Source organism: Acartia tonsa, chromosome 11 (genome assembly GCF_053477335.1).
Source record: "Acartia tonsa isolate MP-2025a chromosome 11, ASM5347733v1, whole genome shotgun sequence".
NCBI lineage: Eukaryota > Metazoa > Arthropoda > Copepoda > Calanoida > Acartiidae > Acartia > Acartia tonsa.
In genome coordinates, this window is record NC_137270.1 from 28,358,834 (window position 1) to 28,372,096 (window position 13,263).

At 31.1% G+C, this 13,263-nt stretch overlaps 2 long non-coding RNA genes across 2 annotated transcripts; both read left to right on the forward strand.

Annotated features, from left to right (window-relative positions):
* Positions 1-753: 753 nt before the first annotated feature.
* On the forward strand, positions 754-1,379 carry LOC145331506 (uncharacterized). Its single transcript, XR_013883762.1, has 2 exons — positions 754-877; positions 1,079-1,379. It is a non-coding gene; the product is annotated as an uncharacterized LOC145331506 (long non-coding RNA).
* A 2,565-nt stretch (positions 1,380-3,944) lies between these two features.
* LOC145331507 (uncharacterized) lies at positions 3,945-4,570 on the forward strand. The gene is made up of 2 exons (XR_013883763.1): positions 3,945-4,068; positions 4,270-4,570. It is a non-coding gene; the product is annotated as an uncharacterized LOC145331507 (long non-coding RNA).
* The last annotated feature ends 8,693 nt before the right edge of the window (positions 4,571-13,263 follow it).

Genomic DNA, 13,263 nt, shown 5'->3' on the forward strand with positions numbered 1-13,263 from the left:
AAAAACTTGCTTTGGTTTTATATAGTATGATTTGGCATTTAGCTATACGTACTTTCACATATAAAAAAAACATGCCCAAACAAGCATACGTATGCACCTATCTATAGTAATGTGCAATTAAACCACCAACACATTTGATGTTGAAAGCAGCTAGGTTACTGAAAATATAAGGGAAAACAAATAGATAGATTGGACAAAACTGAAAGTTTACATATTCTCCCTTAGATGAGTTCGTCAGAGATACAGGGATATGGCAATAATAACCCTCTTACCAATAAAATCTATGTCTGATTGCTGTTAAATACAGGGAAAATGATGAAATATTATAATTTAGCATTAAAATTATTGGATGTTTTTTTGGAGGATTTTTTTAGTGTCTTTTCACCAGTTTTCAAAATCATTGAGAAAAAATCTTTGAACTGAAAAAAAACATTGAAAAAAAATCCTCCAAAAAAACATCCAATAATTTTAATACTAAATTTTTTATGATACGTTTAAAACTATAAAAAAATGATTATCTTCTATCTTTTTAAGGTAATATAAACATTATGGGGGAAGTCAGAGATGTAGATTAATATAAGTGTCGTATGAGCAGCTAGGTGAATATGCACTCTTCCCTAAAGGGTTAATTAATGTTCATTTGTACTTAATGAATAAAAAATAATACAAAACGTTGATAAAATATTACTTAAAACATGTACATTAAAATATTGAATTATTGTGATTTTTAATAAATATTCTGTTTTAAGTACACTAAATTTCTATTGTTTATGTCCTAAACTAGTTATTGCTCAACTATAAGTTTACGTTAGGGCTAGCTAAATGGTAGATAATTGCAGTTTAAGGAAATCCGCCGCCTAATGAGCACTGTATTTAGGTATGTAAATATTAATTGTAATTATCATTATCCAATAGATATAAGGCCCTATAGACACTCTATTAGAACAGCTTTCTTTCAATTAACTTTTGTACTTTGCTTTTTGCAATATAGTAAGGTTTAACTCTATTATGATACTCTAATAGTTAATCTATAGTTGTTATCTATTATATTATTTGTTCTTAATATGTTATTATTTAGAATCTACCAAACTGTTTCCACCATACCGTGTACCTTGTACCCAGTGTTGCTTTAACTGGCGCCCTACTCAATACGGGTTGTACTGACAACTAGGATTGGAGACAGGGCAAAGGTTAGCAACTAACAACAGAGTTTAGAGTCATCTCCTTCTACTTTGCCTTCTGAACCTTGTCTTGGTTAGTAATTCCAGGACTAAGTGGTTAGATTGGGTCATCCTGGCGTGACACCTGTAGAGAAGCTTCGCACCTAACCTGTATGTATCTATCTTTTTCTTTATTTTAATAAATCTGTACTACTTCAATATTTGTTTTATTTTGGCAGTATAAACGGTTTTGGTTTTTAACTAAATAGGTATTTGATAGGCCGGCTATTGATTCCACTCGCCCAACAATTCTAAATACAAGAAAATTTCAGTAATACACTTTAAATTATACTCTATTATATTTGTACATAATAGCTGTGCTTTCTTTGAAAGTAAAAAAGTGTAAACACTGCCAAAATTAACAAATAGTTTATTTGTACATTTTATTATTGCTTCGCATTTATGGTTTAATAATTTGGAAGTCTAATCAAGTCAATTTCTTTAAATTTAACAAACCATAATTAAATTTTTTATTGGAGCAATATAATTATGTATGTATGTTTGTCGAGTTAAAATTTCCAGTGTAACACACACACACACACACTCACACTCACACTTACATACACAAACATTTCTGTAGCCTTTAAATGTACACCCGTGTTGTTTAACAGGGATGAAGTCATTCTCACTTAAGGTCAAAGTAATTGTATTATTCAAATCTCGTCAATAATATTGAACATTAAATTCATGTAAGTAGTTTTTAAGCACACTACTCTGAATTGTTGATAGTTTTTATAATACTTTGCTTTAATTTTCTTTGATAAGTTTATTACTTTTAAACTTAAATTTCTAATTTAACTAATTCTCTTTGTCCATGATATCAATAAGATATTTCATTACCAATAATTAAGGGATATAGTATGTGTTACTGTGATTTGGTATTTAACCAAATCTATGTTTTGCATACTTATATTTCCAATATGTTTTATATTGGAAATATTTTTTGTATACAAATGTTTTGCGATTTGAGTGAATATTTGTATTACATCAATATGCCCTTAAAATCTAACATAAATTTTCCTGTTCATGACTATATCTGCATTGTTGATCTTTAAATGAATAGGAATATTTTACACCTACATTGGATTATACATCCACTTACTCTTTTCTGCATTTATACAGGAACTTTTTCCTGTGTTGGAAAATTATTTCCACAATATACTCTTGCACATTATTGATGTGTTTATTTAAATTTCACCCAAACACTTTCAGCACTTACACAAAAATGATCATAACCAGCTTCTTTCTGTCGTGCTAATATTTGAAAATTGATATTGATACTATGATTGGCAATTTGAGTAAATCATATGTTTCAAATATTTGATTGAAATGAAATTATATAGGTATTGATACTATGATTGGCAATTTGAGTAAATCATATGTTTCAATATGTAGTTTTTTTTTGTCGTGCTAATTTTTGGAAAACGGTTCCATGCCACATTCCTGCACATTATTAACATGTGTACATTTGGATTATTCATCCATAGCTATGTCATTTGCACATCAACATGTGCACGCATCTGTTAGATTATTTGTCTAAAGCTATTTCAATTGCACATCAACATGTGCACACATCTTTGGATTATTCATCCACAACTGTTTCATTTGCACATCAACATGTGCGCACAACTTTTGGATTATTCATCCATAACAATTTCATGTGCACATTAACATGTGCACACATCTTTTGGATTATTCATCCATAACAATTTCTTTGCACATCAACATGTGCACATATCCTTTGGATTATTAATCCACAACTATTTCATTTGCACATCAACATGTGCACACATCTTTTGGATTATTCATCCATAACAATTTCATTAGCACATCAACATGTGCACACATCTTTTGTATTATTCATCCATAACAATTTCTTTTGCACATCAACATGTGCACATATCCTTTGGATTATTCATCCACAACTATTTCATTTGCACATCAACATGTGCACACATCTTTTGGATTATTCATCCATAACAATTTCATTAGCACATCAACATGTGCAAACACCTTTAGATTTTTCATCTATATCAATATCATTAGCACATCAACAACTATTTCATTTGCACATCAACATGTGCACATATCCTTTGGATTATTCATTCACAACTATTTCATTCGCACATCAACATGTGCACACATCTTTTGGATTTTTCATCCGTAAAAATTTCATTAGCACATCAACATGTGCGCTCATCCTTTGGATTTCTCATCCATAACTGTTTCATTTGCACATCAACATGTGCACACATTTTTGAATTATTCATCCATAACTATTTCATTTGCACATTAATATGTGCAAACATCTTTGGATTATTCGTCCATAGCTATTTCATTCGCACATCAACATGTGCACACATCTTTGGATTATTCATCCACTATTATTTCAGTTGTACATCAACATTTGCACACATCCTATTTTGATTCATCATCTGAATAAGATCTTTGAAGATTGCTCATACAATCATGCTTATAATGTTGAGTAATGCTCATACAATCAACTTAATGTAAAAAAAATGTTATTCATTTTTATTCCTTTCCCGTGGGAGTGTCGTATGAGCAGCTAGGTGAATATGCACTCTTCCCTAAAGGGTTAATTAATGTTCATTTGTACTTAATGAATAAAAAATAATACAAAACGTTGATAAAATATTACTTAAAACATGTACATTAAAATATTGAATTATTGTGATTTTTAATAAATATTCTGTTTTAAGTACACTAAATTTCTATTGTTTATGTCCTAAACTAGTTATTGCTCAACTATAAGTTTACGTTAGGGCTAGCTAAATGGTAGATAATTGCAGTTTAAGGAAATCCGCCGCCTAATGAGCACTGTATTTAGGTATGTAAATATTAATTGTAATTATCATTATCCAATAGATATAAGGCCCTATAGACACTCTATTAGAACAGCTTTCTTTCAATTAACTTTTGTACTTTGCTTTTTGCAATATAGTAAGGTTTAACTCTATTATGATACTCTAATAGTTAATCTATAGTTGTTATCTATTATATTATTTGTTCTTAATATGTTATTATTTAGAATCTACCAAACTGTTTCCACCATACCGTGTACCTTGTACCCAGTGTTGCTTTAACTGGCGCCCTACTCAATACGGGTTGTACTGACAACTAGGATTGGAGACAGGGCAAAGGTTAGCAACTAACAACAGAGTTTAGAGTCATCTCCTTCTACTTTGCCTTCTGAACCTTGTCTTGGTTAGTAATTCCAGGACTAAGTGGTTAGATTGGGTCATCCTGGCGTGACACCTGTAGAGAAGCTTCGCACCTAACCTGTATGTATCTATCTTTTTCTTTATTTTAATAAATCTGTACTACTTCAATATTTGTTTTATTTTGGCAGTATAAACGGTTTTGGTTTTTAACTAAATAGGTATTTAATAGGCCGGCTATTGATTCCACTCGCCCAACAATAAGCTCCATCCCTGCAGTGTGAGTGCATGGAATGTGAGCATATGAAAATTATTGAACAGTGCATTTTCCCACGCAAACTTCAAAGTATGAAAATGTGGAGAGAAAAATACATGCACTACATAATTTGGACCTCTTCCTTATATTTTCAAAATTTAGTTATTTTTGGAAAGTAAAATATGCATAAAAATTACAAGATGCCCCAATCACCAAATAAAGTTAGTAAAATAAAAACACAAAAATACATAAAAGATAAATAAAAATTTTTATAGAAGATTTTGGGGGAATGATAGTTATATCAGTCATTCTTCTTGTCTTATAAATTTGTCCAAGAAGGGCAATCCTAAATAAGGAAAAAATGCGCAATTTCAAAAATAAAAAAATAAAAAAGAGGGGCTAGAAAAAAAGTGCAACAAAAATATTTTGGAAAATGTAATTTTTGGTTGTGTGCAGTAGTAAAGAAGAGATGAAAAGATAATGCGGTTTTTTTTTGTAAACAAAAAATAATAATATGCGCTGCAAACAAGGGAGGTGTTTGCAGCCCCCTCCTCCACAGCCCTTTACATGTGCACGCGTCTGGCTTCAAAAATAAATCTATAAATGTAGATGTATTACCAGACAACTACCTAGACACTCTGTTAGGACCCTTTTTCGTCTGCCATCAAATTTCTTTCTGTTATTTTGTAGCGACTTGGCTGTATTGATATTCCAAACGCTATTAGCTGATTTTCAAAGACCCAATTGAAAATCGGAACAGGGTCCTTGGGGTTAGAACATCCAGTTATTTAACCCTTTCCCCCGTTTTACTCTCAATGCTTCAAAAATGGGGAGATGTGTACAGGAAAATCCCATTTTATAAAGTAGTAAGGCTTTCTGTTCTTAAGTTTAATATCTCATAACTATACTGAATTGGGCTTTCTATTTCAGGTAAGCTTCATATTTGTCTTGTGATGTTTTTAGACTATTTTATTTTAAGTCGTTGGATGGTTTTAGGCTATTATATTTTAAGTCCCGGGAAGGTTTTAGGCTTTTTACCTATCCCCTTTGAATACAGAGCCGTTAGATGTTAGGGGCGTAGCCGCTAGTCTTATATATAGAATTTCAGTGTCATAACTTCAGAAAGATTGTTTTGGGATTCAAAACATTTAAGGCTATTATATAATGAATCTCTTCCACCAGTAAAATAAGTTTAAACATAAGTATGACAACATCCATAAATGTGAAGTTCCAAAATAGTATAACAAACGAGCATTAATACTTGTAGAGTTTCGGAACTGAATGAGTAGAATATGAATGTATAAATCGAAACAAAATTTTAAATAAGTTTGTTTCAAAATGCTGATATCGATTATAGAGTTGCTAGGTTTTCTAAATCGGACCTAACTACTACAGGAATCACCAGGTTGAAATGGATAGGCCAATTCTAACATGTCTGAATTCACGAAATGAGCTAACGGCTACAGACGTACTGACGGACAGAGGGACCTATCCTAATTGTAGAAAAACTTCGCTCTTAACAATTTACTGTATTTTCATATTAGGAATTAAAAATACACAAATTATGCATAAACCATATAATATTTAGTAAAAAGTAAAACTAAGTGGTATACAAAATAGATAGCGGCTTGTTCACAGAATTATTCAAATATTTGTGATTTTAAAAAAGCAACGAACAACTATTTTAGTTTAGGTTAGGTTAGGTTATAGGCTAGGGAGCCGAGCGCTGCGGCTAGGCAGGCAAGGGGGTCGAGCGCTGCGGCTAGGCAGGCTAAGGAGCCGAGCGCTGCGGCCAGAGCTGTTCGTTATCGGGGGGGGGGGGGGGGGGGTACTCAAATTTTCAAAATTGAAAAAAAAAATTCTAAGAGGATAATACCTATTCTGATCTTTGGCACTTAAATTGAGGGGTTGAATTTTAGATTTTAATTTAAGTCACAAAAGGAAATGTTTTAGGAAATTTTCATTTTTTTTTTGGGGGGGGGGTTGGGTATTTTTTTACTTTGGGCGATTTCTCTTCGAAGGGTGGTGGTACCCTCCCCCAAAATAGTTATAAACCTTCCCAGGACCTATATTTTAAAGGAGAACTATATCAGATCCTGCGGTACAAACAGACACTCACAGACAGAGATCATGTTACTTTTATATAAGAACTAGCGATTTCGCCCCTAGAGGCTTCTAGGGGCACTAGAGGAGGGTTTGAGTTGAATCTTAAAACCCAAATTTATTTTTTTGTGGCATATACGTGATGATTTACCCATACATAAAATTTAAAGAATCTCTAGGTTTATTTACCTAGATATTATGAAAGTATGTCTTGATGTATTTGTGAGTAGAAATATAAATATAAACATACATACAAGGATAACAACAACTGTAGAAGCTCAGCCCAATTTATAAAGATGCTACGATAAAAAACATCATTCTTAATTGTCCTAGAATCTCCATTGGGAAGTGTAAATGTTGGTACGTTTTTTGAGAAATAAAACATTTCTTGTTTTTATACTTTTCCTACAGCAAGGTTTGAAATCGATATGACTTTTCTAACATGCCTAAATTTACGAGAAGATCATTACGGACTTACCTTTAATAAAGAAAATATCCGCTTTCAATGAGAGTTGGATATTGAGAATTCAATTTTAGAACTCTACTTGACAATTTTGTATTTGTTTCAAAATTTATACTTGAGCTGGATTTACCAAAACTTTTTGAAAATATTGTCTATCTTCCTTGCAGAATATACAGGGAAGGAGGGTTCATTGGCTGTTTACACTAGTCCCCAAAGTTTTATACTAACTTTTTTAATTCGTTGACTTTTCATTTTATTTTGATTAGTTGGTTCATTAAGTTGAGTGCCCAAACGTTTCAACCTCTAATTTTAATTTACAGAATGGGTAGTTCTATTGGGGATGCACATAAATTTATGGTCCATTGTCTTATCCCTTTAGATCCCTGAGTATACAAATATGTTTGTTATCCTTCTTTTTAGTAGTGCAGATGCTCTAAAACTATAAGTCCGCACTAAAAACAGAACAAATTAAATTTCGTATACAATATTAGTAACCTTTTGTTGTATATATTGAAAGACAGACAAGTACAGTACACTTAGAGGGAAAAAATTGGCTCTGAATATTACAAAAATGTTTTATTATTTAATTTATATTTATATGGAGATGTGTTCATGTCTGTATTATTTGATGTTTAATCTTTTTCAGATTTTATTTAAGTCGTCAGTAAGATGGGCAGATAAAGTATAAGGTGCGTTGCTGTAAAAGGACATTTAGCTTTTTTTTCTACATTTTACAATTTATTAAGTGTTAGGGCATTTCCAACCTCCTCTAAAAAAAGAAGAAAACTTTACATTTTTAGTTTCTATCTATCTCTTCATCTATTTACCTATCTATATAAATTTTATCCATCAATTATTCATTCATATACTTTTCTACATACATACCTTTCAATCTGTTTTTTATATACCTAGTTAGTTATCTATCTATAATTGTATCTACCTATGAGACACTTATTGAAACTGGCAGAGCACTTTACTACTAAAGACTCTTCCTATACTTAATTATGTTTTAACAAAACAGAAAATAAAGTGCTACAATTAATAAATCCTATAATGAGTTAACCTTTATAAAAAGGATAATTTTTTGCGTAATTCCGTAAAAGCTTCCAGTCAAATGCGCTTTTTAGGTCAAACTGTTCTTAATTTTGATTAAATGCTTAGTAAGATTAGAAGCATAATTAAGAACAGTTTGACCTTTATAAAAGACTTTACTATAAATTCAATACTTGGTTAAAGGTTTAATGTAATGGAAAACATGATTTCTCGGCTGTCACATTAGATAGATATTTGATAATTACAGTGAACATTTATTGATTAATGAAACCAATAACTTAATATGCCAGTCTGTTACGCTTGAAAGCACTGGCGGATACGTCCCTAGAGGCTTGTATCTAAGGGCTCTTGAGGCTGGTAGGAAGTCGACCCCACATTTTAGAGAGAGTGGAGATACCCTCCCTCCCCTCGCCCTAAAAGTTAATAACCTTCCTTATATATAAAGTTTTACTGTAAAGGAGAACCATATTGCCAATTGGTTAAATGGTTAGCGAGACCCTTTGCTACAGACAAAAAAAGCTTACTACTTCATATAATATGATTAACGCTATTAAACCCTTTGTCCGTATGTCTGCATGTATGTTTGGCTGTATTGCTACCTATGTTAAAGTTATATGCTCAAAGCTTGTGGTATGTATTTTCTATATAGACATTATAATATGATTATCTATACGGAGACAATATTGAGCACATACAACAACTTTCCATTTTTATCAGTGTTCATAGGATAGGTAGATTTAGATTTAGATATATTATTCTTGGGTGTAAATACATGAAAAAAAATATAATAAATTAATAAAATTAATATCAAATACATTTATCTATTATGGCAGATTTTATAGTTGTGGTTATTTTATATTTTTATATGAAAATCTTCTTCCCAAATGGCAGTTTTCTAAAATCTAGGAAGTATGCAATAATGTGTGTTCACACAATGTTTTCATACAGGCCATGTAAAGGTAAAGGAAAAAAGCTTTTGTGGAGAATCAGAGACGATTCAGGCAAAATTTAGGCTAAATATCGATAGGTGTTTTGTGGAAAAAAATTACTAGAGGCAAAACGGCGGTTTCCTTCGTATATTTTGATGCTCATTTAAGATTATGTTATTTGAAAGTAACTTTTAAGAATAGAGCCCCTCCGATTTCCCAGTGGCTAAAAATAAGTATTTTCTAAACTTTAAGATATGGAGTTCTGGTGGTCAAAAAATAGGTTTGGGCAAAATGACCGATAAGACTAGAATTGCAGAATAAGATTTTTCGCTAAATTTTTCGCATTCTACTTGTGTCTTTAAAAATATAATACTTTCAGAGTCCTATCTCTAAGGACGTGATCTTCCTTATGTTGTTGCAACTATAGGCTTAGATAAGTATACCTTTATCTGGACTTAAAACGCCAACCAAGAGTGAATTTGACTAATTTGACGCAGCTTCTGGCATTGGATAATGAACTTGTCAATATAAAAGTAGGAATAGAAATAAATTTTATTTATTAAACTAAATTTACGGCTCTTTCTTCCCTCTATTTCAAATAATGCTAACAATGTAACATTTTAGAAGTGTAATTCTTCAAATGCTAGGTTTATTACCCTAGATGATGAATTCTCACAATGATCCAAGTAAAAGAGGAATTTCTAGCAGACGGAGCTCATGTTTTAATTAAATGATGTGGTCGGATTGTTCCTACACTGTGTTGGTCCAACTAAGGGATCGGGGATATGACATTCATTATTCAAACTTTCAGGTAAATTTTCCAGGGATCGAGGGGACATTAGGCTGTTTATTACACTAGTCCCCAAAGTTTAATTGTAACGTTTTCTTATTCATTTGCATAACAACTTTGGGGACTATAATGGATTATTGGTTGGTTTATTAATATGATTGTCCAAACGTTCAAATCACTCATTTAATTGTAATCTAAAGAATAGTTAATTTTGTGTCTTATCCCTTTAGATCCCTGAAAATCCTCCCTTCCTCATTTTTTACTAAGAAATCTTCAAAAATTTGAAAGACAGAGTAGATAGCAATAAAGAGGGATGGTCAGACAAATAAAGTAATTTGTAGTGTAGCCTCGCTGCTAAAAAAAAGCACAGGGAAAAAACATTCATCTTTCTAATAAGAACACGTATAAGACCACTTATTTTGTTGACCTAATTAAGATGGAATACTAACTTTATAATCTGATATTGGCTCAATACAAAAAAACATATGTCTAAAAAGATTAGGTTGTCTGAAAGCTAAAATGTATAAATTTTATGTTTATCAAGGAAGCCATGAACATAAACAGTGCAGCTATATCTATTTAAAACTTTTTTGATGATTACAAAACATAAAAAAGTAACCTTATTTAAAAGTAACAAGATGTCTGTCTGTACTAAAGGATTTCACTAACTGAACTAATATGGTTATCCTTTACGATGTAGCTTTTCATAGGTCCTGTGAAGGTTTATAACTATTTTAAGGTAGGTAACAACTACACCCCAAATAAGAAAATAATCCTAAATTGTCAAATTATATTTCTCTTCAAATGAATAGTCCCTTACACCCATAACAGAGAACCAAAGTACTTTCGATCATGGAATTTATAAGAAGTGTATAGCTACTCCAAAACAGATTGGGATTCTTTGAGAGAAATTATTTAGCTTAAGCTACTAAAAATCGGGGTAGCTGAAAGTGTCATGTGTGACATCATAAAAATAGTTCTAAAAGGGAAGGATGAGAGAAGAAGTGGGAAGGAAACCCCTGAAAAAGGGATGGATAAGAGACGTATTTTTATGACGTCACACGTGACACTTTCTGCTGTCCCCTGTAAATCGCAATGTCCAATGTGCAGCTATTCTATAATTCACATTTTCTGTTTGCCAATTTAACAAAAAAAAAACATTTTAAAGGGAAATTAAAATTACACAGCTGTGATAGCTTTAGCTACTATAGGACAGTATTTTGAATAAATCTAGATTTAATGCAAAAATAGTTCTCTCTTTTTTGATTATTTGTGTTTCACTAATCAAGACTGTTATATTGAGCTGGATCTTTAAATCATTTTAGTCGTGAGCCAGATCGGGTTGAGCCAACTTTCCATTAATGACAGCACAGCATTTTATGAAATGCCGCGCTGTTATTGGCTGAAATTCGGCTCACCCCGATCTGGCTCACCACTAAAATGATTTAAAGATCCAGCTCTGCTATTCTTGTTATTATAATTCTTGTTTGATTACATATTTAAATTTATTTACTTATTATTTGCACCAAAAATATTTTATTTAAATTTCTCGTATCCATTCGAATCCGGTGGATAGAACCGGTTCTCATTCATACGAAAAAACTATGTCTAGCATCGTATTATATCCAGCTATCTACGAATATAAAAAGAACACAGTAATGGTGTCTGACTGATTATGACGTAACAAAAAAAAATTAGCCAATGAGAGGCCGTTATTGACCAATGGTAAATTTATAGTGGCCTCTCATTGGCTAATTTTTTTTTGTTACGTCATAATCAGTCAGACACTATTACTGTGTTCATATAAAAATGTACAATCATAAGATTAAAACCAGTTTTTTTAGCCGGTGCCTTCGGCACCTCGGGGCTAAAAAAACTAGTTTTAATCTCATAATTGTACATTCTATATCCGCGGAAAGCCGTTTATAATACGATGCGAGAAATAACTATTCTCTCACCAGGATACATCTAAATATTATAATATTATTAATATATTAAGAAATATCTATTTTAAAATATTTTATCTTAGTTATGCCAAATATTTGGCTGGATTAACAGTAAAACAACAACTTATTTATAAAGCTTTAAATTAAATTTAAGCAACTTGGGAATAATTATATATTTTATCGTATTATAGACAGCTATCCCTGTATTTTAAAATAAAATAAAAAATAATTTTAAAACCAGTTTCGGGCTAACAAAACCAGTATTAAATTTATGATTTTTATTTTAATATTCTTTGAAAATTGCTAATTAAGTCTATAACACAGCTTAGTGGCTGCCAATGAGCTTTCTGTAAACCTCGTGGGTGATGTGGCAGCAACTGTAGCTCGGGCTGTTGGGTCCATAAAATATCTTATTTTGACTAAAATTTTAAGAGTTATATTTACCTAACTAAATTTTGAGAAATAAAAGACAGATATAAGAAGACATAAATATACTTATATCTCATTCATGACTTAAAAACTACAAACCTTAAATTTAAGCTTTTTAACGGGTATCTTTGATATTTAAAAAAAAAACTTTGTGGGTAAACAAACTAATACAAAATTTACCAGGTTAAGTGATAATATTATTTTAGATAAAATGACATTTAATACAAACTTGTATTTATTTTGTTTAGCACTCATTTTCATTATGACAGGTAATTAATTAGACATTACTATTTCAATTAGTTATATTTATGCATCCTATTAAATTGGATATAAATTGATCAGAGAATATCTTATCTTTTTTTAAAGCAAAGATTTTCTTTAATTATGTCCATACATCTGTTTATTCATAACTCAGAGCTCTGATTGTAATTTAGGCATTAGAATTGTCTAATCTATTTCATCTTGGCATGGTGATTAAGTACAATTTCGAAAACGTTTAAACTCTATAAGCATTAATACAATTTGATCATAATGATTTTTAGCTTTCATGGCAAATTTTTTTATATGATATAAGTATCCCATTCCATTATTTAAATAAGTTGGAGGTAGATTTTGCTAAAATTCCGTAAATGTATGAGTTTTAAGGCTTAAAAACAGTAGTAGAACGATATTATTCACTAAATATGTGTATTCCTTATTGAAAAGGACTATAGACATTTTTTTATTTTTAAAGTTTTCATAAATTTTATCGTTATACTTTGTTTTTAAGCCTTAAAAATCACACCTTTACGGAATTTTAGCACAACCTATCTCACCCTTTATACAGAATATTGTAGAGACTTTCAATTAATGTTGAATACTTTATTCGGCGTTGCTACAAAAGACCTACTCTACA